Source organism: Macaca mulatta, chromosome 15, assembly GCF_049350105.2.
Source record: "Macaca mulatta isolate MMU2019108-1 chromosome 15, T2T-MMU8v2.0, whole genome shotgun sequence".
Classification (NCBI taxonomy): Eukaryota; Metazoa; Chordata; class Mammalia; order Primates; family Cercopithecidae; genus Macaca; species Macaca mulatta.
In genome coordinates this window covers 118,050,084-118,075,121 of record NC_133420.1, presented here as the reverse complement: position 1 = coordinate 118,075,121, position 25,038 = coordinate 118,050,084, and the positions used below count along the sequence as shown (strand labels likewise).

At 42.5% G+C, this 25,038-nt stretch overlaps 1 pseudogene; it reads right to left on the bottom strand.

Annotated features, from left to right (window-relative positions):
- LOC144334789 (cytochrome c oxidase subunit NDUFA4 pseudogene) overlaps nucleotides 1-6,800 on the bottom strand; it is a 105,326-nt pseudogene extending 98,526 nt beyond the window's left edge.
- Between the last annotated feature and the right edge of the window lie 18,238 nt (nucleotides 6,801-25,038).

Below are 25,038 nucleotides of genomic sequence, written 5' to 3'. Positions count from 1 at the left end.
GTTAAAACAGATGTGAATCTGATGACTGTTGCTGGCTTGGATTAGTAGGCACCAGCCTCAGGGCAGATGACTCAGCCAGCCCTGATTCTGCCTCCTCTAAAGCTAACATAATTTTCTGATGGCGTGGGTTGCATTATGGTCTATAATATTATTCATGCTATAGATACTTACTGAGAACCTACTGTATGCCAGATACTATTCTAAGTGCTTTAAAAACATTAATCCTCGCGACGGCTCTGAAGTAATAAGTGTTATGTCATATGAGGAAATTGAGGCACAGAGGCTTCATAACGTACCTCAGGTCCCACAGTGGTCGAGCTCTATTTGAACCCAGGAAGCCTACCCCTAGCCCCACACTCTTAACCATTGGACTACACTGAGTCTGTTGTTAGTCCCTCCTTCTCCTCCTCCTCCTTCTTCTTGGAGTCTTTTGTTAGTCCCTCCTCCTCCTTCTCATCCTTCTTCTTCTCCTTCTCCCTCCTCCCCCTCCTCCTCCTCCTCCTTCTTCTTCTTTTTCTTCTTCTTCTTCTTCCTCTCCTCTTCCTCCTCCTCCTCCTCCTTCTCCTCCTCCTCCCTCCTCCTCTTCCTCCTCCTCCTCCTCCTTCTGCTACTTCTTCTTCCTCTTCTTGAGACAGGATCTTGCTCCATCCCCAGGCTGGAGTGCAGTGGTGCAATCATGGCTCACTGCAGCCTGTGTCTCCCGGGCTCAAGCGATTCTCTTTTCCAGCCCCCCAGGTAGCTGGGACTATAGGCACACACTACCATACCTGGTTAATTTTTTCTATTCTTTGTAGAGTCAGGATGTCACTATGTTGTCCAGGCTGGTCTTTATCTCCTGGGCTCAAGTGATCCTCCTACTTTGACTTCCCAAAGTGCTGGGATTACACGTGCCAGCTGCCATACCCAGCCAGTCCTTTATTCCTTCCTTCCTTGCTTCTTTCTTTTTTCTTTTCATGTCAGAATTGTGGAGGTATAACTAACATGGTGAAAAAATAATACCCTTTTTAGGTACATAGTTCTGTGAATTTTGGAAAACACATACGCTCATGTAACCACCCCCATAATCAAGTCATAGACATTCTCATCATCCCAAGGGGTCATTGTGCCTTTTCCTGTACCTAGCCTCTGGCAACCACTGATCCATTCTCCTTCCCTGGAGGTTTGCTTTTTGGAGACTGTCACATGAGTAGAATCCTACAGGACATAGACTTTTGAGTGGCCTTCTTTCACTTAGCATGAGATTCATTCATGTTGTTGCACATGTTAGCAATGTGTTTGTTTATGGCCGAGGAGCATTCCATTGCATGAATGTATAATAGTTTGTTTCTGCATTTACCAGTGGATGAATAGTTGTATTATTTCCAGTTTTTGATTATTATTAATAAAACTGCTGTAAATATTTGTCTGCAGGTATTTGTGTGGACATATGTGTTTTCACGACCTTGGGTGAATACCTAGGAGTGGGATTTCTGGGTCATAAGTGAATATTTAACTTAATAAGAGAAAGCTTTCCGAAAAAGTCTGTGCCATTTTGCATTTCCACCAGCAATACACAGGTTTTCCAGTTGCTTTTTTTTGTGTGTGTGTGATGGAGTTTTGCTTTGTCACTCAGGCTGAAGTGCAGTGGCACAATCTCGGCTCACTGCAACCTCTGCCTCCTGGGTTCAAGTAATTCTCCTGCCTCAGCCTCCTAAGTAGCTAGGATTATGGGCGCCCACCACCACAACTGGCTAAGTTTTGTATTTTTAGTAGTGATGGGGTTTCACCATGTTGGCCAGGCTGATCTTGAACTCCTGACCTCAAGTGATCCACCTGTCTTAGCCTCCCAAAGTGTTGGGATTACAGGCGTGAGCTACCATGCCCAGCCTTAAGTTATCCATTCTAATAGAGGTGTAGTGCTCCTTATATGCATTTTGCTAATGACTAATGAGGTTGAGCATGCTTTCGTGGGGTTATTTGCTATCTCTTTATCTTCTTTGGAATGTTTTCTTGTAAATAATATTTCATTTTCACTAACCATATGCTTATGAATACATAGAACTTATTCCAACTCTACAAGTTAATGTTCACATACCATTCAAGCTTTTTTATTTCCAATCATTATTGAAGATGAATAATAGTGTAGTTGTTAGGCGCAGGGAGAAGGTTCAAGTTGCAGCTCAGCAACTTTCTAGCTGCATACTCTAGACAAGTTTTTTGAAGCTCTATGACTCTTTCCTCATCTGTAAAGTGAGAATGATAAGAGCATCTACTAGAAAGAGTTTTTGTGAGGATAAAGTGAAATGGCTCATGTGAGGTTTGTAAACAGTGCCCGACACGTACATAGTAAATGTAGCATAAGTGTTAGCTATCATTGTGATCTTTATTTTCATCTTCATCAACATCATCATCATTAATCATTATCATCATCATCATCATCCATGACTGAATTCAACAAAATGTATATGTGTATTTTTACATATAGAAATGTATAAGTTCAACTAATACACATTTAGACAATTCACTCCTTTTAATCTAGTTACAGAACTGTAAAGAGATATAGTCCAATTACTAAATATTACAAAAGAAGGCAAAGAGATCTGGTGAGTCTTCTAGATCACAGCAAGCAACTGGAAGATTCTGAAAATACGAAATGCCAAATCAGATACGGAAAACCTCAAGTGTCTCCAGGCATCTGGAGAAGTAACAAGCTGGTTCTTCTGTCATTGTTTTCCAGATGGACAAGAGACTCATCCTTCCAGGATGCAGATGATTCTTTTCCTAATTTATTTTTTATTGGGGTAAAGCATACATGTAAAATTTACCATCTTTACCATTTTAAATGAACAGTTAAGTGGCAATAATTAAATTTATATTACTTTCCCCCCTTTACTTCCTTCTTTTCCCTACCCTTCCTGGCCTCCAGTGGCCATCAATCTACTCTTTATCTTCATGAGATCCACTGTTTTAGTTCCCACATATGGGTTAGAATGTGTGATATTTATCTTTCTCTGCTTTGCTTATTTCACTTAACATAGGGGCCTCCAATTTCATGTTGCTGATTTCAAGGGCCCAGACCAACATTGAAAACATTCTTTGGATTAAACAAGCGTATAAGCTACTTGCTCCTCACAAACAGCTTTAGGTGAATACACGTCATTTTAATTAGGTAGAAATATGTCTTGGAGTTTTGTTGGGGACAGCTCAATATTTATTTTCTGATAGGAAATTATGATGTTATACAATTGTAATAGGATTTGAATTGGTGGAATAAATCTTTGGGCAAATAGATTTATACGCAAACAATTTAATTTAATTCCATTACATAATTAACTAATAATGTTGGTGACTATGGCAAGCAGGACCTGTAAATGGGAGGATGTGGATATGTAATTACTCAGTGTGTCCACTGGGAGGAGCCATTTCCATAGCAAAGAGGGAACAAAGGTGAAAGGGAGATTGTGCTCACGACCCAATGTTAACTTCAGTGTATACAGTTACTTATGCAGATGGCTGAAATCACTACAGTCCTACAATACCCAAACAAAACCATGTTTTAAAAGTCAATACAATTAGCTGCAGTGATTTAAAACAAAAATCTGTTGAGTTTCGGTGGCAGTACATCTTCCCAGGGAGACGTAAGGGGTAAAGATCATTGTTTTTTTCTCTTTGTGTCTCCTTCAGAAATATCCAGCACCAAATAAAAGTTAGTTGCAGGTAGCAATAGCAAGAGAAATCTTTTCTGAGGGTTTGCTGTGTACTAAGTGTGTTGTAAACATTGGCTTATTTAATCCTCACACTGATTCTATAATGTTGGGAATAGTTGCCATCATTCCCATTTCACAGGTTGGAAATGGAGGCACAGAGTGGTAAGTCAACCACCTGAGGTCACGGAGCTGGTAAGAAACAGTCAGTCTGGCTGTAAAACCCACACTTCACTCTGCTGACTTTCAGCTGTAGAGTCTGTAAGCCTTGGCTGAATGAGTGAGTGAGTGAATGACGGAGAAAGTGAGAGGATGAGACAGTGCAGACAGCTCGTCCAGACCATGAAATCTGAGTGTTTTCCCTTGAGACTCAGGGAGAAAAGTCAAAGTGGAAAAGTGGGCCCTCTGAACAGTTGCGTGAACACAGCACAAATGTCAAAGGAAAACAGATAAGGAGGAACTCGTTTTGAATATATCTTAATATTGGAAATGATGTCAACCGTCCTTGGGGATAATGATGTTGGGGATAGTAAGAGAAGGTTTTGGCCTAGATGAAGTGAATATGGGGATGAGAAATGCAGTTTCCGGCCGGGCACGGTGGCTCACGCCTGTAATCCCAGCACTTTTGGAGGCCGAGGTGGGTGGATCACAAGGTCAAGAGATCGAGACCATCCTGGCCAACATGGTGAAATCCCATCTCTACTAAAAATACAAAAATCAGCTGGGTGTGGTGGCACATGCCTGTAATCCCAGCTACTCAGGAGGCTGAGACAGGAGAATTACTTGAACCCGGGAGGCAGAGGTTGCAATGAGCCTAGATTGCTCCATTGCACTCCAGTCTGGCAACGAGTGAGACTCATCTCAAAAGGTAAAAAAAAAAAAGAAAAAAAAAAGAAAAGAAATGAAGTTTTCATGAAAAACATGCTGTGTGGTACAAAACTGAAGTTTGTTATGGTTTTATCTCTCCATATTATATTAACATTTCAAAACTTGTCTCATCTTTTTGGACTGCCTTTAAAAGGTTTTTTCTTCCCCTTCTGCATTCCTCTCCTTTTTTTTTTAATTTTTATTTTTTTGCAGCTGTTTTCAAGCACTCTGGCTTTGTCATATTTTCTTGGCTTTGGTGACATGTGAACCCCAATTTGCCTGGTGATAAAAAAGGTCTCACAAAGAAATCCAAAAAGTTAAAATAAAAGAAAGCTAGGATAATTTTTCCCACCTTAAAATGATTCTGCCACATTATATTCAACAGAGAAAATATCAAAGATGAAAAAGTAAAGTGAATTATTTATAACTCAAAAGAGAAAAATTCTCTTTTTAGAGACTCTTCTGTTCTGAGAAAGAATATCTAACATTGGGGGGGGAGGTGCTTGTGGCCCTTGGAGAATCTTGCGACCCATAGCTGTGGTCACGTTCAGATTTTTTTATTGGCTTAAAAAAAAGTATTTAGAAAAATTAACTTATGGAGACTGCTTGCTTTGCCAAGAGAAATGAGAGAACCCTATTTTATTACCCTTGTGAGTCATCTCTTTCCTTGGTTCCGTAAAAAAAGAATTGTTATGAAACTCATCAAATATTACTTAGGAATGAAACCAGTGTTTGTGATTCATCTATAAAACAGAAATTAATTCACACAATTCAATATAATCTTGGCATCACGGTGCTATGAAACAAGGCGTTACCATTGAAAATCCGCCTGTTGCAGGTATCAGTTGTTCGGGCAGAAGCCGCTCTGGACCCTGTCTTGTGCTTTGTGTCAGCTCAGAATAAGCAAATCAGGCCAGGCACAGTGGCTCACACCTGTAATCCCGGTGTTTGGGGAGGCTGAGGCGGGCGGATCACCTGAGGTCAGGAGTTCAAGACCAGCCTGGCCAACATGGTGAAACCCTGTCTCTACTAAAAATACTGAAATTAGCCAGGCGTGATGGCATGTACTTGTGGTTCCAGGTACTTAGGAGGCTGAGGCAGGAGAATTGCTTGAACCCAGGAGGTGCAGGTTGCAGTGATCTGAAATCGCACCACTGCACTCCAGCCTGGGTGACCGAGCAAGACTCTGTCTCAAAAAAAAAAAAAAAAAACCAAAAGTAAAAAGAAAAAGTAAAAGACAGTCAGTCTGTCAATTATTGGGTTGTGGTCAACTGCCTGAATTGCCTGGCCACCGAGCTGAAGGCTGGAAGGAAAGTGGCCTGTCTTGTGACCTGTCTTTGATTTAGCCAGGTAGGGGCACCCGTGGCCAATGGGAACCCAGGAGAGTGAGGGCCAGAGCTCAGGAAGTTCCCTGAGAAAAGGAGGCAGGTGTCAGCTACAGAGTGCCAAGAATCGTAACCAGAGAACCACATCCGTCAGCAAGTTCCAAAGGCACCAGGTGGGCCTGAGGAGGGTGAGAAGAGTCACCCAGAGCAGCCTCTGTGATCTGTGGAGCCACAAACACAAAACAGGTCACTGCTTGCAGGCTGTGTCCCTGCCACATGTTCTATGACTAGGTCAGGCGGGTTTAAGTCTATGGTTGGCTGCAAACCACTAAGGCAAGAAAAAAAAAGAGGACATAGCTATGTTGTTATTAAAAAAAAAAAAAAAGCAGCATTTGACTACTTTAAAAAGAAAGTCTGCCCGGCAAATGGCATTGTCAGAAAAACTGAAGACACTCTCTCTTTTTTTTTTTTTTTTTGAAACGGAGTCTGGAGTCTTGCTCTGTCGCCCAGGCTGGAGTGCAGTGGCCGGATCTCAGCTCACTGCAAGCTCCGCCTCCCGGGTTTACACCATTCTCCTGCCTCAGCCTCCCGAGTAGCTGGGACTATAGGCGCCGCCACCTCGCCCGGCTAGTTTTTTGTATTTTTTTAGTGGAGACGGGGTTTCACCGTGTTAGCCAGGATGGTCTCGATCTCCTGACCTCGTGATCCACCCGTCTCGGCCTCCCAAAGTGCTGGGATTACAGGCTTGAGCTACCGCGCCCCGCCTGAAGACACTCTCTTAAGAGATTAACCCTTGGTCTATGGAGTAGGAGGAAGGGGCTGGGCAGAGAAGAGGTTTTGGGTTGCAAAGTATCCTCCATGTTTGCCTGCTCACCTGAGCTCTCATGGTCCCAGAGATTTTCCCTTCGCCTTCCTTCTCTGCCATCTCCACCCTTACTATGTTGAGAGGCAGGGGGTGGTGACTCAGAACCAGGGTATCCCAAGGCCCAAGACTGGGTAGGGTAGCTGGGAGGAAAGATTGGGGGAACCCATGTGTGTGGTAGGGACTACGCTTCTTTCATACTATTACACTTTCAGTACATGATGATTCCCACAGGCTAGTGTGGGCAAGTCTGGGAATCTGTATGTATATAAATAATTCATGTATGTTTTGTCTATCATATAAGATACATATATAAATATATCATATATTTAGACATATATGGATATACATCATATATCTGTAGCTCAAAGTATTAATTTGTTTTCATGCTTTGAATAAAGACATACATGAGACTAGGCAATTTACAAAAGAAAAAAGTTTATTGGACTTGCAGTTCCACATGGCTGGGGAGGCCTCACAATCATGGTGGAAGGTGAAAGGCAAGGAGGAGCAAGTCACATCTTACGTGGATGGTGGCAGGCAAAGAGAAGGAGCTTGTTCAGGAAACTCCCGTTTTTAAAACCATCAGATCTCGTGAGACTTGTTCACTATCACGAGAACAACACAGGAAAGGCCTGTCTCCATGATTCAATTACCTCCCACCAGGTCCCTCCCATAATACGTGTGAATTTAAGATGAGATTTGGGTGGGGAAACCATATCACTTGATATATTATTATTTTTTGGTAGAAAATGTCCCCAAATATATTTCCTTTGGGAACCCACTACTTGGATGTATTGGAGGAAGCCTGATATTGATCCATATTCCTTTCCGAGGACAGAGAGCCTAGCATTTTTTTGCATCCTTTTTTACTTCACCTGTGACACAAGTTCACTTTTTTTGCATCTTAATGGAGCTTCCTTTTCCAAGAAAAAATGATTAACATGGATATCTTCAAAATTATAACAACTTGGGTTGCCCTCCTATCACACTGGGAGCTTGAGGAAGATGTATGATGTGTGTTACAGTAGGGGTCCCCAGCCCGCCCTCGGTCCATGGACTGTTAGGAACTGGGCCACACAGCAGGAGGTACGCGGTGGGCAAGCAAGTGAGGCTTCATCTGTATGTACAGTCGCTCCCCATCACTCATATTACCACCTGAGCTCTACCTCCTGTCAGATCAGCAGCGGCATTAGATTCTTACAGGATCATGAACCCTATTGTGAACTGCACATGTGAGGGATCTAGGTTGCACGCTCCTTAGGAGAATGTAATGCCTGATGATCTGTCACTGTCTCCCATCACCCCCAGATGGGACCGTCTAGTTATAGGAAAACAAGCTCAGGGCTCCCACTGGTTCTACATTATGGTGAGTTGTATAATGATTTCATTATATATTGCAATGTAATAATAATAGAAATAAAGTCCACAATATATGCAATGTGCTTGAATCATCCCCAAACCATCCCTCCACCTCAGTCCATGGAAAAATTGTTTTCCACAAAACCAGTTCCTGGTGCCAAAAAGATTGAGGCTCTCCATGTTACAGGACACAACTGTTTTTATTATCATAGCAGACACTTACTACTGTTTTTCATCCTACCTTATACATTTTTATTCATTTAATCCTCATGACAGTGCTATAGGGTGGATACTCTCCACTTTATAGATGAAGACACTGAGATAGCTACTAAATGCCAGGCTAGCTCGGGGTCAACTCTCTTAACCACTCTACCAGCCTGTCTCTCAAAATGAAAAGCAATTCATTTGTTTTATTCCCCTTTGTTTTTATAGTAGAAAAATGAAATGCAATATCTCCTTCCAAACCTTCTGGAAAATCTGGATATTAAATCTTCTCAACTCAAGGAAAGGGAAACTAGTTTCACTTTGGGGGAGATTTTTGGGTCTAATGGGCCATCAACTCCAGTATGAGAGCACTGGAAGAAAAGGCATACAAATGCCTTTGGAAGTAAGAAAGGATCTTCAAGATGAAATGAGATCAGCGAATGGGGGAAGCCAAGGAGGAAAATTGCAGAGGGGATGCATAGTACATGGGACTTATCCAAAAGAAGTTGCTGGAGGAATAAGAGAGTACCTATTCTGGGAAGATGATATGGTTTGGATCTGTGTCCCCACCAAATCTCATGTTGAATTGTAATACCCGTTGTTGAAGGTGGGGCCTGGTGGGAGGTGTTTGGGTCACGGGGGCAGATCCCTCATGGTTTGGTATTATCCATCCTCGAGATAGTGAGTGAGTTCTCTTGAATCTCATTGTTTAAAAAAGTGTGACACCTCCTCCCTCCCGCTCTTGCTCCGGCTTTCACCATGCAAAGTGCCTGCTCCCACTTCACCTTCCGCCATGACTAAAAGCTCCCCGAGGCCTCCCCAGAAGCTGAGCAGGTGCCGGCATCATGCCTGTATAGCCTGCAGTACTATGAGCCAGTTAAACCTCTTTTCTTTATACATTCTTTATACCCAGGCTTAGGTATTTCTTTCTAGGAATGGAAGAACAGCCTAACACATAAGACTTGGGTAGGTGTTTGGATGTAGCCAAAGACAGGTATGAATGACGAAGTAGGTTGTCACTTCTGTGACTCTCAATGAGCCATGCTCCTGGCATTCGCACGCTTGTCCTGTCTCTTCCTCTTGGTCTGATCCAGGTCTGTTAGAATGCTGGCAGAGGGGACCCAGTGCCAGGTGTGGACTTCAGCTTTAAGAAGGTTTGGCCATTTCTGATTGTGTATATTGGAAGGATTGAACTTTGTGGAGAGGGAGAAGCCCTGAGATTGCGTGGAGACTGAAGAACCCAGCCAACTGTGAGAATTGAGGCTACAGACTTCTGACCCCCATAAAGTATCTCTGTCAGCCTTAAGCTACTTGAGCCCATGTAATTGAGCAACCAGATGTACGAGTGAAGAAGCCGTCTTGGACATTCCAGTCTCAGCGGACATTGCGTGGGACAGAGATAAGCCACCCTCTGTGTGCTGTCTGAAATCCTGATCACAGAATTGTGAGCAATGATAAAATGGTCTGTTGGGATAGACCAGCCACTAAGTTTTGTGTGGTTTGTTTCACAGCAATTGATAGCCAAACAAACACACAAACAAACAAAATTCAGAAAAAACGTGCATCATTTGCATGCCCAGGAGCTTCAGAAAAAGGGAGGCTTCATCTGCTGCAGACCTAGCCCCTTCTCTTGATTCCAGCTCTGTGGATCTTAGTGAGATCCTCATTAGCATCCTTCATCTTACCTGTCGGCCACCTAGCTATAGTGATGCCATAGACATTGCATACATTATCCCTGGTCACCCCATATAGACAACCCTCTCCCGCTCTTCTTGGGATATTCATAAGCCCAAACAAGTGGAGGGGGTGAAGACTTGTACGTCTGGTGGGACAGTGTGGTGGTTCATTTTATGTTTTAACTTGGCTGGGCCACCTTACTTGGATATTTGGTGAAACATTGTTCTGGATGTTTCTGTGAAGGTGTTTTTTGGATGACATTAATGCTTAAATTGGTGGATTTTGGGTAAAGCAGATTCCCCTTTATAATGTGGGTGGGTCTCATCTAATCAGTTGAAGACCTTAACAGAGCAAAGACTGACCACCCCCATTCCATCTTGTTGAGCAGTAAGGGATTCTGCCAGCAGGCTGCCTTCAGACTCAAACCGCAACTTCCCTGCATCTCTAGCCTAGCGGCCACTACCGTCAAATTTTTAACTCACCAAGCCTCCATAGTTGTGCAAGCCTATTTCTTAAAATGAATCTTTCTCTTTCTCTGTGTGCATATCCTGTTTGTTCTGCCTCTCTGGAGAACCCTGACCAATAAGGATGGTAAGACTCCTTGCATATATTCTTTGTGTTTGTCAACAGAATATGCTCGAGACTGTCTCAGCTGGCACAGTAGTGAACGACTCTGTTCCATGTATTAGAACAATTATTGGATTGAGAATATGGAGCTCTGGGTCAGCCTCTGGCTCTGTTCCTCTCAGTCTTAGGAAAACCAATCAACATCCTGGGCCTCAATTTCATTAAGGCTATAGCTCTCAAAACTTTGTGTAATTTAAATATGGTTATTAGGATGAAATAACAATGGGGCCATTGTTACTGCAATAATGAGTGCTTAATCATGACCCAGGTGGGGACCATATAATAAGCTTTTTAAAAATTTTTAATAAAGAGTTTTAAAAAGTGGGCATATTTTGCACTTTCTACTTTCTGCAGCTTAAGTTGTATGAGCTGAATAGAGGTAGATTCCGGGGGTTACCATACTTAACCAATTACCCAAGGACATTAACTGGCACACCTGTTCACATTTACCCTTTTATGGCTTGACCTCAGAGCCAATAAAATTATATTTTGCCCAGTTCGTTTTCATAATGCATCGATTGCTTTTAATAATACATTTTCTCCCAAGTGTCTGAGTGGACTGGGGATAATGGTCACTTCAGTGTCAGAGTCCACAACTTAAGGGAAAAGTCAATCTGATTCTCTTTTACTTAAGAGGCCTGATCCCTAGGAGGATGGTGGCCTTTGTGCCTGGCCTGTTTGCTTTCTGGTTTTAGTGCAGGTTCGCTAGAGTGCTTATTGTCCTGTGTAAGCACGGTAGCCCCTCGGCCCTAGCAGAGCATTGAGGAGAAATCTGGTGGTTCTGCGCACTCCCAGAGCAGTGTCTCAGGTCATTAAGTGCCCACTGAGGAGGGCTGGCTTGGGTCACTTTTACGATATAAAGTAGCTGTGACCCGGAGCCTGTGAATAGAGGAGTTTTCCAAAGTGACGTGGACACAGACTTTGCAGTTAACACTTCCTAAGTGCTTTCCGACTCCCAGGAAGACCCCTTCGGTCTTGCTTGCTGGGATCAAGTCTCTGGACAAACACCGATGGTGGATTGATTGCTGCTGTAGCATGTGGAGTTTGAGAACCACAGAGATTTAAAACTAGAAAGGCTGTGACCTTAGAGATCCTGGGTTTAGTGGTTTTCAAACTTATTTTTAACCGTGGAGCCTTTTGTTCACAAGAAATGTGGGGCAGAGGCTCGGTATAGGAAGCAGTCAGAAGTCTGCACATCAGGTTGAAGTTGCCAAGGGTAGGGGGTTGAAGACCACTACCTCCTGGGGGTCTTCCTCAACCCTCTCAAAGACCTCAAGGATGGAGCCTCTGAGGACCAGTGTGGTCCAGCTTCTTCCTTCCACATACGAGGAAATTGAGGGTCTTCCCCCAAGCACTCAGTGAGGGAGTGGAGCAGTCTGGGGTATTTCTTCCAGAGGCTTCTGCCCCAGGAGTCTCTCTACTGCCTCACTCTGCATTTACCCACAACTTGCAACAGTGCAGCATTTTGGTTTTTCTGTCCTGTTGTAAATCGTGGTGATGGCTTCCCGTGATCTCCTAGAAACAGTTCTGAGATCACATCTTCTTTTTGGAGGTGCTCTGGTAGAGGGACTGAGCCCCAGGCTAGGAGTTGGCTGCTCCTTGTCCTGGTCCTGCCCCACTTAGTGCAGAGCTTCGTGATGATGGGGAAATTGCTTTCTTTCAATGGGCCATAGTCTCTTAATCTGGAAAATGAAGATCATAGCATCTGGGATAAGAGTTGTGTTAGCTTCTTGTTGCCGCTATAACAAATTAACACACACTGGATGGGTTGGAGCAACAGAACTTGATTCTCTCACGGTTCCAGAGGCCAGATGCCCGAATGCAGTTAGTTTCACAGGCCAAAATCAAGGTGTCAGCAGAACCTCCCAACTGCACCCTCTGTCCCTGGAAGTCCTAGAGAAGAATCCATCCCTGCCTCTCCCAGCTCCTGGAGGCTGCCAGCATTCCTTGGCTTGTGGCTGCATCCCTTTACTCTCTGCCTCCATGGTCGCATTGCCTCCTCTTCTTCTCCCTCTCCCTCCCTCTTATAAGAATACTCATACTCGTGATTGCATTTAGGGCCCACCTGCTAATCCAGGATAATCTCCCCATCTCAAGATCCTTAATTTAATCACATCTGCAAAGTCTTTGCAGTATAAGGATATTTTTAGGTCCAGTAGATTAAGACCTGCTCTCTTTGGGGGCTCTTATTCAGCCCACCACACCAGTTAACCTCAGGACCCATTTGTAGCACTCTGGGGAGGTGATCTATGCAAAAATGCTTTCTTTATGGCAAAGTTCCAGGAAATGCATTTTTATCAAAATAATGACATTCTCTGTCCCATCTAGCAATGGGACAGAGAATAAACAGTAGACTTAGTAGTAATAAATGTAGAGAGTCCCTTAGGAAGTTGGATAATGAATGCTTGGAAAAAAGCAAGAAGAGAGTGAGTGCTAGTGGTCAGGGTGGGCCAGGCGCCTCACTGAATGGAGATGTCTGAGCTGGCCTGCGGGAGTGAGGAGCGCAAGCCCGCAGGTGTCTATAGGGAGGGTCATCCAGGTTGAGCATGGTTGTGAGAGGCTGCAGTGGACACTTGTGAAAACTGTTAATGGGAATAAAACAGTCAATGTTCAGTTTTAATTTTTTTTTTTTGAACACAGTTTCTCTGTTTGCCTGCTTCAGGGATCATGAACTCAAAGCCTCCAGAGGTCAGACACATCAGCAAGGCAGACCTGGGCGAGGCAATTGGAAGCACTAGAGATGGCTGAGAAGGTCTTACCCCACGAAGCCCGGGTTGCTCATCTCTGTAAGATGTAGACCCAGTGGCTGGATTTCAGAAGCTGGAAGTCCAAAATTTTCATGCGAAATTTCCCAATTTTGAGATGTCAATAGCAATTCATATATTAAAATGGTGCACCTTGGCTGGATGCGGTGGCTCACATCTGTAGTCCCAGCATTTTGGGAGGCCGAGGCGGGTGGATCACCTGAGGTCAGGAGTTCGAGACCAGCCTAGCCAACACGGTGAAACCCCGTCTTTACTAAAAATACAAAAATTAGCTGGGCATGGTGGCATGTGCCTGTAATCCCAGCTACTCGGGAAGCTAAGGCAGGGTAATTGCTTGAACCTGGGAGGCAGAGGCTGCAGTGAGCCGAGATCACGCCATTGCATTCCAGCCTGGGTGAGACAGAGAGAGAGACTGTCTCAATAAATAAATAAAATGGTGCACCGAGGTAAATATATTTGAGGGCCAGATTCAGCTCACAGGCTATCACTTTTCAACTTCCAGTTTATGAGATACATTCACCGAAATTTAGCATGTCTGCCCTACCTATGGTGAGTAACAATTTCCCCTAAGTTCAGCCTGAGGAACACAGTGGAGGAGACTGAGGTCTGCACCCCATCCTTGAGGTGATGTAGGGTGCACTCTGCAATGGGGGTCCCTGTTGTCCGTCCATGAAGCTCTCTGACGTCAGCCCACCCTGCCCACCCTCCACTCTCATCCTTTCATGGCTGGGCTCAGCATTCAGCCTGGTCTTTGGTCGATCCTTCTCATTTTGTTTTGTGTGCTTCACTTTATTTCACAGCACGTTGTGAAAATCAGAAGGAAAGGAACATTTCAGAATTCATGTGAGAGGCTTTTCCTTTTTGAATTTCAATAGTTTTTGGGGTACAGATGGTTTTTGGTTACAGTGATAAGTTCTGTTTTTCTCTTTTTTTAAGACAGGGTCTTGCTGTGTTGCCCAGGCTGGAGTTCAGTGGTGCCATTTTGGCTCACTGCAACCTCCGCTTCCCAGGCTCAGGTGACCCTCCCACCTCAGCTGCCTGAGTTGCTGAGATGGGATAACAGGCACATGCCACCACATCTGGCTAATTTTTGTATTTTTTGTAGAGGTAGTGTTTCGCCATGTTGCCCAGCAGGCCTTGTACTCCTGGGATCAAGCAATCTGCCTGCCTCAGCTCCCAAAGTGCTGGGATTGCAGACATGAGCCACTGTATCCAGCAGATACGTTCTTTAGTGAGGAATTCTGACATTTTAGTGCACTCATCACTCGAGCAGTGTACAACGTACCCAATCTGTAGTATTTTATACCTCATCCCCCTTCCAACCTCCCTCTTTCCCTGAATCCCCAAAGTCCATTATATAATTCTTATTATGTTTTTGCATCCTCATAGCTTAGCCTCGACTTAAAAGTGAGAACATACGATATTGGTTTTTCATTGCTGAGTTACTTCACTTAGAACAATAGCCTTCAGTTCCATCCAAGGTGCTGCAAAAGACATTATTTCGTTCCTTTTTATGGCTGAGTAGTATTCCATGGTGTACATATACCACATTTTCTTTATTCACTTGTTGGTCAGTGGGCACTTAAATTGCTTCCTTATGTTTGCAATTGCAAATTGTGCTGCTATAAACATGCATATGCACGTGTCTTTTTCATATGCTGATTTCTTTTGCATTGGGTAGATACCCAGTAGTGGGGTTACTGGATCAAATGATAGTACTGCATTTAGTTCTTTAAGGAATTTCCATACTGTTTCCCTAGTGGTTGTACTAATTTACATTCCCACCAGAAGTGTAAAAGTGTCCCCTTTTCACCACATCCACTCCAATATCTATTGTTTTCTGACTTTTTAATTTAATTACGGTCATTCTTGCGGGAGTAAGGTGGTATTGCACTGTGGATTTAATTTGCATTTCCCTGATGATTAGTGATGTTGAGCATTTTTTTTCACATGTTTGTTGGTTGGTTGTATATCTTTTGAGAGCTGTCTATTGACATCCTTTGCTCACTTTTTGATATAATTATTATTATTATTTTTTTCTTGCTGATTTGTTTGAGTTTCTTGCAGATTCTGGATACTAGTGCTTTTTCAGATGCATCGTTTGCAAATATTTTCTCCCACTTTGTAAGTTGTCTGTTTACTCTGCTGATTATTTCTTTTGCTGTACAGAAGCGTTTTAGTTTAATTAGGTCTCATGTTTTTGTTGTTGTGGCTGTTGTTGTGTTTGCTTCTGGGGTCTTAGTCATAAATTTTTTGCCTAAGCCAATTCCAGAAGAGTTTTTCTGATGTTATCTTCAGAATTTTTATGGTTTCAGGTCTCACATGTAAATCTTTGATCCCTTTTGAATAGATTTTTGTATAAGGTGAGAGATGGAGATCCAGTTTTATTCTTTTACATGTGGCTCTCCCGGTGTCCTTTGCCCACTTTATGTTTTTGTATGCTTTGTCGAAGATCAGTTGACTGTAAGTATTTGGCTTTATTTCTGGGTCCTGTCTTCTGTTCCATTGGTCTATGTGTTTATTTTTTATATAAGTACCATGTTGTTTTGGTAAGTGTAGCCTTATGGCATGATTTGAAGTCAGGTAATGTGATGACTTCGGATTTCTTCTTTTTGCTTAGTATTGCTTTGGGCCATTTTTCAGTTCCATATGAATTTTGGGATTTTTTTTTTCTAATTCTGTGAAGAATGATGATGCTATTTGGATGGGAATTGTATTGAATTTTTAGGTTGCTTTGGGCAATATAGTCATTTTCACAATATTGTTTCTTCCCATACATGAACATGGAATGTGTTTCCATTTGTTTGTATCATTTATGATTTCTTTCAGCAAGGTTTTATAGTTTTTCTTGTAGAGGTCTTTCATCTTTGTTAAGTATATTGCTAGTCTTTTTCTTTTCTTTTTTTTCTTTTTAGGCAGCTGTTGTAAAAGGAATTGAGTTTTTTTTTTTTTTTTTTTTTTTAGATGGAGTCTCGCTTTATTGCCTAGGCTGGAGTGCAGTGGTGCAATCTCAGCTCACTGCAAGCTCCGCCTCCTGGGTTCACGCCATTCTCCTGCTTCAGCCTCCTGAGTAGCTGGGACTACAGGTGCCCACCACCACGCCTGGCTAATTTTTTGTATTTTTAATAGAGACAGGGTTTCACTGTGTTAGCCAGGATGGTCTTGATCTCCTGACCTCGTGATCCACCCACCTTGGCCTCCCAAAGTGCTGGGATTACAGGCGTGAGCCACCACGCCTGGCCTAAGGAATCGAGTTCTTGATTTGATTCTCATCTTGGTCATTGTTGGTGTATAGCAGTGCTACTGATTTGTGTACATTGGTTTTGTATCCTGAGACTTTACTGAATTCGTTTATCAGATCTAGGAGATTTTTGGATGAGTCTTTAGGGTTTTCTAGGCATATGATCATATCATTGGCAGTGACAGTTTGACTTTCTTTATTCCAATTTGGATGCCCTTTATTTATTGCTCTTGTCTGATTGCTCTGGCTAGGACTTGGAAGGCTTTTCATATTGCTTGATAGAGCAAGCATATATGAAAATGCTACTTAAATTGCAAAGCACTCTATAAACATTGGTTGTGGTTTTCACTGTGGTTGCCAACAGATGTCTTGCTATTATTGTCAGCATAAATGGTGGATTGAACTTAGAGACCAGTTGTAATCTTTTCTGCTTTTTTTTTTGGGGGGGGGATACCTTAAGGTGATTCAGGACTCACCCTGCAATGTGGGTTTCTGTAGAATTGGCAAGCTATCACCTCCTTTTTGAATAATTGCCCTGTTCTTCTAGTTGTTTTTGTTGAGCAAGGTGGTAGATACTACCATTCTTCTTCAATGTCTGGGTTGCTTCCACTCGCAAACAGGAAGATTGTAACTCCCTGCGCACTTGAAGTTAGTCACGGCCATGACTTGTTTTGAACAATGAAATATGAGTGGAAATGTCATGTGTCATTTTCTCAATGAGGTCTTTAATTGACAGTGTGCAACTCTCCATTCTCTTTTCCCTGCTTCAGCAAGGGTAAAAATGATTCGTGATACGAAGCCACAATGCTGAGCCATCACACGGGGGCCAGATACCCTAGAGACTGGCCCTGATGGTTCGTGTCACCAAGATATGGGGGTTATTTGTTGCCATAGAGTAATGCAGTAATGCAACCATCTTGACTGATACAATTTTTTTTTTTTCCTTTTCCTTTTTTTTTTTGGGATGGAATCTTACTCTGTTGCCCAGGCTGGATTGCAATGGCACGATCTCAGCTCACTGCAACCTCTGCCTCCCGGGTTCAAGCGATTCTTGTGCCTCAGCCTCCTGAGTAGCTGGGATTACAGGTGTGTGCCACCTGTAAAATTACAAATTTTTGTATTTTCTGTAGAGAGAGGGTTTCCCCATGTTGGTCAGGCTGGTCTCAAACTCCTGACCTCAAGCAATCCACCCATCTCGGCCTCCCAAAGTGCTAGGATTACACGTGTGAGCCACTGCACCCAGCCTGATACAAATTATGTATATGCAACTATATGTGTATATTAGGCCATTATTTAACAAAAAGTCACTACATGCTATAGAAAGAGCACAGACTTTGGAAGTAGACTTGGGTTTCTGTCCTGGCCCCAGTGCTTGTTAGCTGAGCATCCTCCAAGACTCAATATCCTTATTTGTGAGATAGAGAAACAATGACTAGGACCAACTGTGCAAGTTATGCATTATACAGCACCTTCAGGTTTGGTGTGCGTGTCTCACTATGGTGAGACAAGCAGGTGCCTGGGGCACAGAAGGTAGTGAGGTGCCTGCTGTCAGGCTCACACAGGAGTCGCCATGCTGTTACAGATGACTCTCAGTGGTGGGCCCTGCGGGAAGATGAGAAGATGAGGCAGTCATGGCTCTGAGCATTCAGAAGCTTATGGTCTCCTGTGGGGAGAGGGACTGATGTTTCTCTAGGTAAGCCCCAGAAGATGTGACAGATGTTCGAATGGCAGGAGGCACCAGGAGTGGTGGGAGGGTCAGGAACAGCTGGATGGCTGAGTGTGAAAGATTGTGGGTATTCACCAGATGCAGGAGAAAAGGTGGCACTTTTTCAATCAGAAGGAAAATCAGAAATAAAGGCACCAAGGGATGATGCAGCATGGGTTAGTTGAGAACAGGTAGAAACCTGGGAGAGCTGGGAGCAGGGTTCAAAGTAAGGATTGGCGTGGGGCGGGCAAGGTGGGGATAAGAGTGGGTGGGTGAGATCTGAGGGGAGTGATGGGGGCTAGAGAGTTAGGAGGAAGTCAGACTGATAATGACAAAAATATTTCTTATTGTTTTAAAATATGCCCTATCTCATGCCTTTTGCAAAAGCTGCTTTAAGATTACCATCAGCCTTTGTTTCAGTTACTATCGCTGTGTAACACATCACACTGAAGTTTCTGAGCTTAAAATAACCATTTTGTGATGCTCGTGGTTTCTGTGGGTCAGGAATTCAGCAAGGGCACCATGGAGACAGTTTATCTTTGCCTCGGAAGGCCCGTTCATGAGCATGTCTGGCGCCTGGCTGGGAGGACTCGCACATGACTAAAATTGAGTGCATACAAGTGGTCTTTCCATGTGGCTTAAGCTGCCTTATGACATGGTCATCAGACTTCTCACGTGGTGGCTCCAACCACAGGTGTTCTAGCAATCAAGGTGATTCTATCGTGACCTAGCCTCAGAAGTCGTGCAGCATCACTTTGCTTCATTCTTTTGGTTACATGTAAGTTACAAGCCCGTCCAGATTCAAGAAGAGGAAACAAAGACCCCGCCTCTCAATGGGAGCAGCGTCCAAGCCACGTTTTAAAGGCAGGCGAATGGGAGACGCTTTGCAGCCAACTTCGGAGAATACAATCTGCCGTAGCACTCACTTGATCATTTTATGCAAATTACGCATTCTGCTAATCTCACTGAGTCTGACATCATAAGCGTATTTTCATGTGTTTAAATTCTGACTTGGCGGGGCGCAGTGGCTCACGCCTGTAATTGCAGCACTTTGGGAGGCCGAGGCAGGTGGATCACGAGGTCAAGAGTTCGAAACCATCCTGGTCAATATGGTGAAACTCTGTCTCTACTAAAAATATAAAAATTAGCCGGGCATGGTGGCATGCGCCTATAATCCCAGCTACTTGGGAGGCTGAGGCAGGAGAACCCCTTGAACCCGGGAGGCGGAGGTTGCAGTGAGCCGAGATCGGGTCACTGCACTCCAGCCTGGTAACAGAGTGAGACTCCGTCTCAAAAAAAATAAAAATAATAAATAAATAAATGGTGACCTACAGCGTCAACATTTTGGAGTGCTGACAGACATTTCTGTCTTCAGCTGCTTCTCCGCTGTGAGTTCCACTGTGTGTGCCAGAGGGAGATGAGGGTTTGCCGGTGGTACTCAGTCCATCCAAGACTCAGGCAAAGGTTCCCTGCCGGAAGCTGTTCATCAGAGCACCCATTTCCTTCTGGAGCTTCAGGCTGCTCCTCTCTGAATGGAGGGAGCAAACCAGATGACATCTCAGCAATTCCTCCAGCTCCTGATTTGCATTTACAAAAGGATTGACCAGTGTTTCTTTCCCCCTTCAATCAGAGTAAGAAGTCATACTTTAATGAACATTTCACTGCTAGCCCTGAATCGCCAACTTTTGAAGAAATGAATGCAGCTCTTGCCTTTCAGTTTGTGTTAACTGTGATGCTATGAAAGCAAACTAAACTAAACCAAACCAAACCAAACAAAGCCAAAAAAAAAAAAAAAAAAAAAGAAAAAAGAAAGGAAAAGGGGGCTTTAGGGGCCAGGGGTCAGGCTGGGTTATCGGGGGTGTTTGGTGATGCCTTTTCAGTTCAGATCCACAGTTGCCAGCAAACTCCCAATCCACTTTGGACTGTTGTCAGTGAAGAAGCTGGAGGCAATATTTACCCCCAACCAGGCTGAATTACAAATTATTGGCTCAGCCAGACTAAACTAGGACTCATGGAAAAATCTTGCCAGTGCCTTTTAATAGCTGAGTCAGTTTAGAGGTTTAGATGCAAGATGATCAGTATTCTAGACATCGTACTTAGGAAAATTCCAAATTCCAATTCATTCGAATAACTTACAACATAAATAACTGGATTTGTTCTTGATCCGTCCTTTCTTTCCAAGCACTCTACCAATTATTTTGGCAGAAAAAGGAGCGAGAGAGAACATTTTATCAATTCATTTTGCCCTCTTTCACCTGACTAAACGCACTGTGAAATGAACTGGGGAAGAGGCAATCCTTTGGCTTATTTAATCAGTGTAGACGCTTAAGATGTCAAGCAAAAGAATCCACATATGTCATGAAACTCTATACCTAGATAGAGAGGCAAATGACCACTGCACTTTATGGTCACTGGTGTTTCTGCTGTCATGTGATACAGGCGTTTCAAAAAATCCTGAGTGATACAAAACTGAATACCTAATAAAAATAGGGCTTATTTTTACCTTTACACCCTTGTAACTAGACAACAACAACAGATAAACAATCATAATGACATGCTAACACATTTTAAAAAAACACACATTAGGCCAGGTGTGGTGGCTCATGCCCGTAATCCCAGCACTTTGGGAGGCTGAGGTGGGCAGATCACCTGACGTCAGGAGTTTGAGACCAGCCTGGCCAACATGGTGAAACCCTGTCTCTACTTAAAAAAAATACAAAAAATTAGCTGGGCATGGCGGTGCGCACCTGTAGTCCCAGCTACTTGGTAGGCTGAGGCAGGAGAATTGCTTGAACCCAGGAGGTGGAGGTTGCAGTGAGTTGCAACTGTGCCACTGCACTCCAGCCTGGGCAACAGAGTGAGACTTCCTCTCAAAAATAAAGAAAAAAAAACAAAAGACACATTAGTTTCTAAAAAATAAATACTGCTGTAAGACTTGCCCTTTAACACAATGATGATAAAAGTAGCTTGATTGAAGCGAGTGTAAGGAGGGGAGAGCCTGCTGAGTTCTGGAGACTGAGGCGTAGCCAGCAAGGTTTGGGGAGAACTGAGCAATGCGCTGCTGTCATACAGAGCCTGTGGCCAAACTCAGTGAAGAGGAAGAACATGGGGTGCATGTACATCTGGTACAGTCTCATTTTCCTTTGTGGCTTGCAGCATTCAGCCCTATGAGTGTATCATACGTGGTTTTCATTTGTGTTTGACTTTAACACTGTAGAACGAATCACGTTATTAATCCATGTAAGTCCTGGGTTATATTTTCAGTTATTCCATTATTTGTTAATTACATATGAAAGAATTGATATGCATTGTGCCAGAACTGACTGGATTGTGTGTATGTTCAGGCATGAGCTGGTTACAATTAAGGTTAAGGGAATTTGCAAGGAGTACTGACAGGCTGAATATCGACAGGAGTGCCCCTGTAGTCTTTATTCCACTTTCTTTACATAATTTTCTCTCCTCTTACCCAGAAGAGAAACTTATAATATCCCTTTGTATTGACTTATATTTAGTATTATTTTATTTAAAAACTTCTCTCTTTTTAAAAAGACATTAAATTCATGTGTGCAAGTTTAGGTAGCTTAAACAAGGCTAATGAAAAGCTTCAGGGTAAACAAATCCAGGCTCAGGCAAAAGAGAGGATGTTTGGTTTCCTAGTTTTTCTTATTTCAGCCACCATTGGCAGAGGAAATTATTATCCTGAAGACATATAGATAATTTAGGAAAAGCAACATTTTCAGCTTTTTTGTTAAAGCTATTTTAAGGCCTGGCAAAATTCCAAGCATGTTTGCTGTTTTTGGTTTAGTTTTTGTGGAACACTTTGTCTCTTGACGTCAGAATCTCAGTTCAAGGGAGGTTTAAACTGCACAATATGCTTCTGATTATTTGTATATAACTCAGCAAAATGGTGTTTGGTCAGAATTATTTTTTCATCTCTTTAATTTTCAATGAACCTTTTGCTTTTTTCCCCCATTTCCTTTCTTTGGCTTTAATTTAATAAATGTCTTTTTTATGGACAATAAAATGTTTGCATTTGGAGAGGCTCAAATTTTGTCGGAGCGTCAGTATTCCCAAAGTGGGACACGATGCATTTCCCATAGGGAATGTTGGGTTGTTTAGAAGCTGGAGGTGTGACTTGGAAATCTCTGGCTAGTTCTCGTATTTCTTCACTTGCCTTTTTGTTGGCGGTTCTTAAAGCTAATATGGTTGCTTTGGTATTATGAGTAATGGTAAGACACGCGAACGAGAACAAAAGGCAATCCACCATTACTATTGGCCTCCACTCCCCTTCATAAAAACATCAACTCAGTCTCTAGTGGTTACTTTAAAAAAGAATACCTCTCAAGGAACAAGTTTCAAGAATCCGAAGTATTTTTCATGGACTAAGAAAGTCACAAGAGTATTTATGATCTGTCAACTTTGAGATAGTGTGAAAGTCTGTTGGGCAGTTTAGCTTGTTTTCCCTTCTTAATTCTTCCAAGTCTTTTATTTCATTCTCCCTTCACTCTGCCTCCCTAAGTAAACTTGCTCAGCTCTTCCAGATTTTGTGACTCTGACAACTTGTCAGGGAGCACTTCACTCCCAGACTGCTGGGCTGAAGTGCTGTCCTCAGCAGGAACCCGTGGGAGGACAGCTGGCATCCGAGGAGACCCGGGCAGGCCCCTGGCTCCTCCAAGGGTCCAGGTCCCTGTGGGAGTGGCCGGCTGACAGCCTTCCTCTGCAGAAGGCAGGATTCTGGAACTTGCTCTTGGGCCTCAGCTGTCCCTGACAACTTCTCCAGCAGCTTACATAATGTTGGTGAATTCAGGTGGGAATTGGGATCTGGGGGGAAAAAACCAAGAAAGCGAAAACTGGGAATGTGGGATTTATTCTTTGCTTAAAATGATCATATCCTGTCCATGAAAAGCAGGCTCATTTTTTCCCCTACCCATGAAACACATTTCCTCTGGATATTGTCTAGACTCAGAAGCTAAAATCTGGAATCATTACTTGTTTGATTTACATGTACTTTTTAGCTTTAATTTATGATATGGTTTGCCTGGGTTTACACTGCATTTCCTTCAGCCTTCAGCAATGCTTCCACTAAATAAAATTAATAACTTGTTTGGCTTGCAGATTCATTGCCTGAGGTGGGTTGGAAGGTCAAGAAAAACAGAAGGAATGCAGTGATATAAAACTAGTTCAAGAATAGGATTTGATTTTTAAAAAACAACAGCTTTATTGAACTATACTTCACATACCATAAGATTCATCCCTTTACAGTGTACAATTCAGTGGTTCTTTAGTATATTCGTAAAGATGGGCAACCATCACCACTGATTCCAGAACATTCATCACCAAAGAAAACCAGTGTTCTTCAGTCACCCTCCATTCCCCTCTCCCGGTACAAATCTATTTTTATCCTTATGGATTTGCCCATAATGGACAATTCATATACATGGAATAATAGAATATGTGGCCTTATGTAACTGGGTTCTTTCACTTGCCATAATGTTTTTGGGGTTCATCCATCTTGCAGCATGAATTACCACTTTATTCCTTTTTTTACTGCTGAAACGTATTTCATTACTGCTGAACCATGTTTCATTGTATGGATGTGCCATATTTTGTTATCCAATTATCAGTTGATGGACATTTGGAAACATATTTGGCTATTAGGAATAATGTGGCTATGAACGTTTGTGTGCAAGTTTTTATGTGGCTGTAGGTTTTCCATTCTCATGGGTATACACTTAGGAGTGGAATCATTAAGTCATATGGTAACTCTATATTTAACCTTTTGAAGAGCTGCCTGATTGTTTTCCAAAGTAGCTGCACCATGCAAGATTCCCACCAGCAGTGTATGAGGGTTCCAATTTCCTTGCACGCTTGTTAACATGTTATGTTTCTTTTTAATTTTAGCTATGATAGTGGCTGTGAAATGGTATCTCATGTTGTTTTGATTTGCATTTCTTTATTGCCTAATGACTTTGAGCATCTTTCCATGTGCTTGTTGTATATATTCTTTGGTGAAATGTATATTCAGATCGTTTCCCCTTTTTAAAAATTGGGTCATTTGGCTTTTCATTATTGAGTGGTAAGAGTTCTTAATACATTCTGAACACAAAGTCCCTTCTGTGTGATTTGCAAATATTTTCTCCCATCCTGTTAGTTGTCTTTTCACTTTCTTGGTAATACCTTTGGACACAACATGTTCCCATTTTGGTGATGTCCAATATATCCTTTATTTTTGTCACTTGTGTATTTATTTTATTTATATATATATATATATATATATGCACACACATTTTTTTTTTTACAAAAAGATACTCATTTATTTATTTATTTTTTGTCACTTGTGTATTAGATGCCCAAATCCTATGTTTTCTTCTAAGGGTTTTACAGCTTTAGCTCTTACGTTTGAGTCTTTAATCCATTTTGAGGTAACTTTTGTATATAGTGTGAGATAAAGGTCTCTTTTATTCTTTTGCTGTGTCTATCATCGTCCTAGTGCCATTTTTTGAAAAGACCATTGTTTCCCATTAAATTGCCTTGGCACTCTTGTTGGTTTATTTCTGGACTCTTGATTCCATTTCGTTGATCTATGTGTCTGTCTTTATGCCAGTACTACTCTGCTTTGATTACCATAGTTTTGTAGTTAAGTATTGAAATCAGAAAGTTTGAGTCCTCCAACTTTTATCCTGCTTTATTCTGAATCTCTTGCATTTCTATGTGCATTTT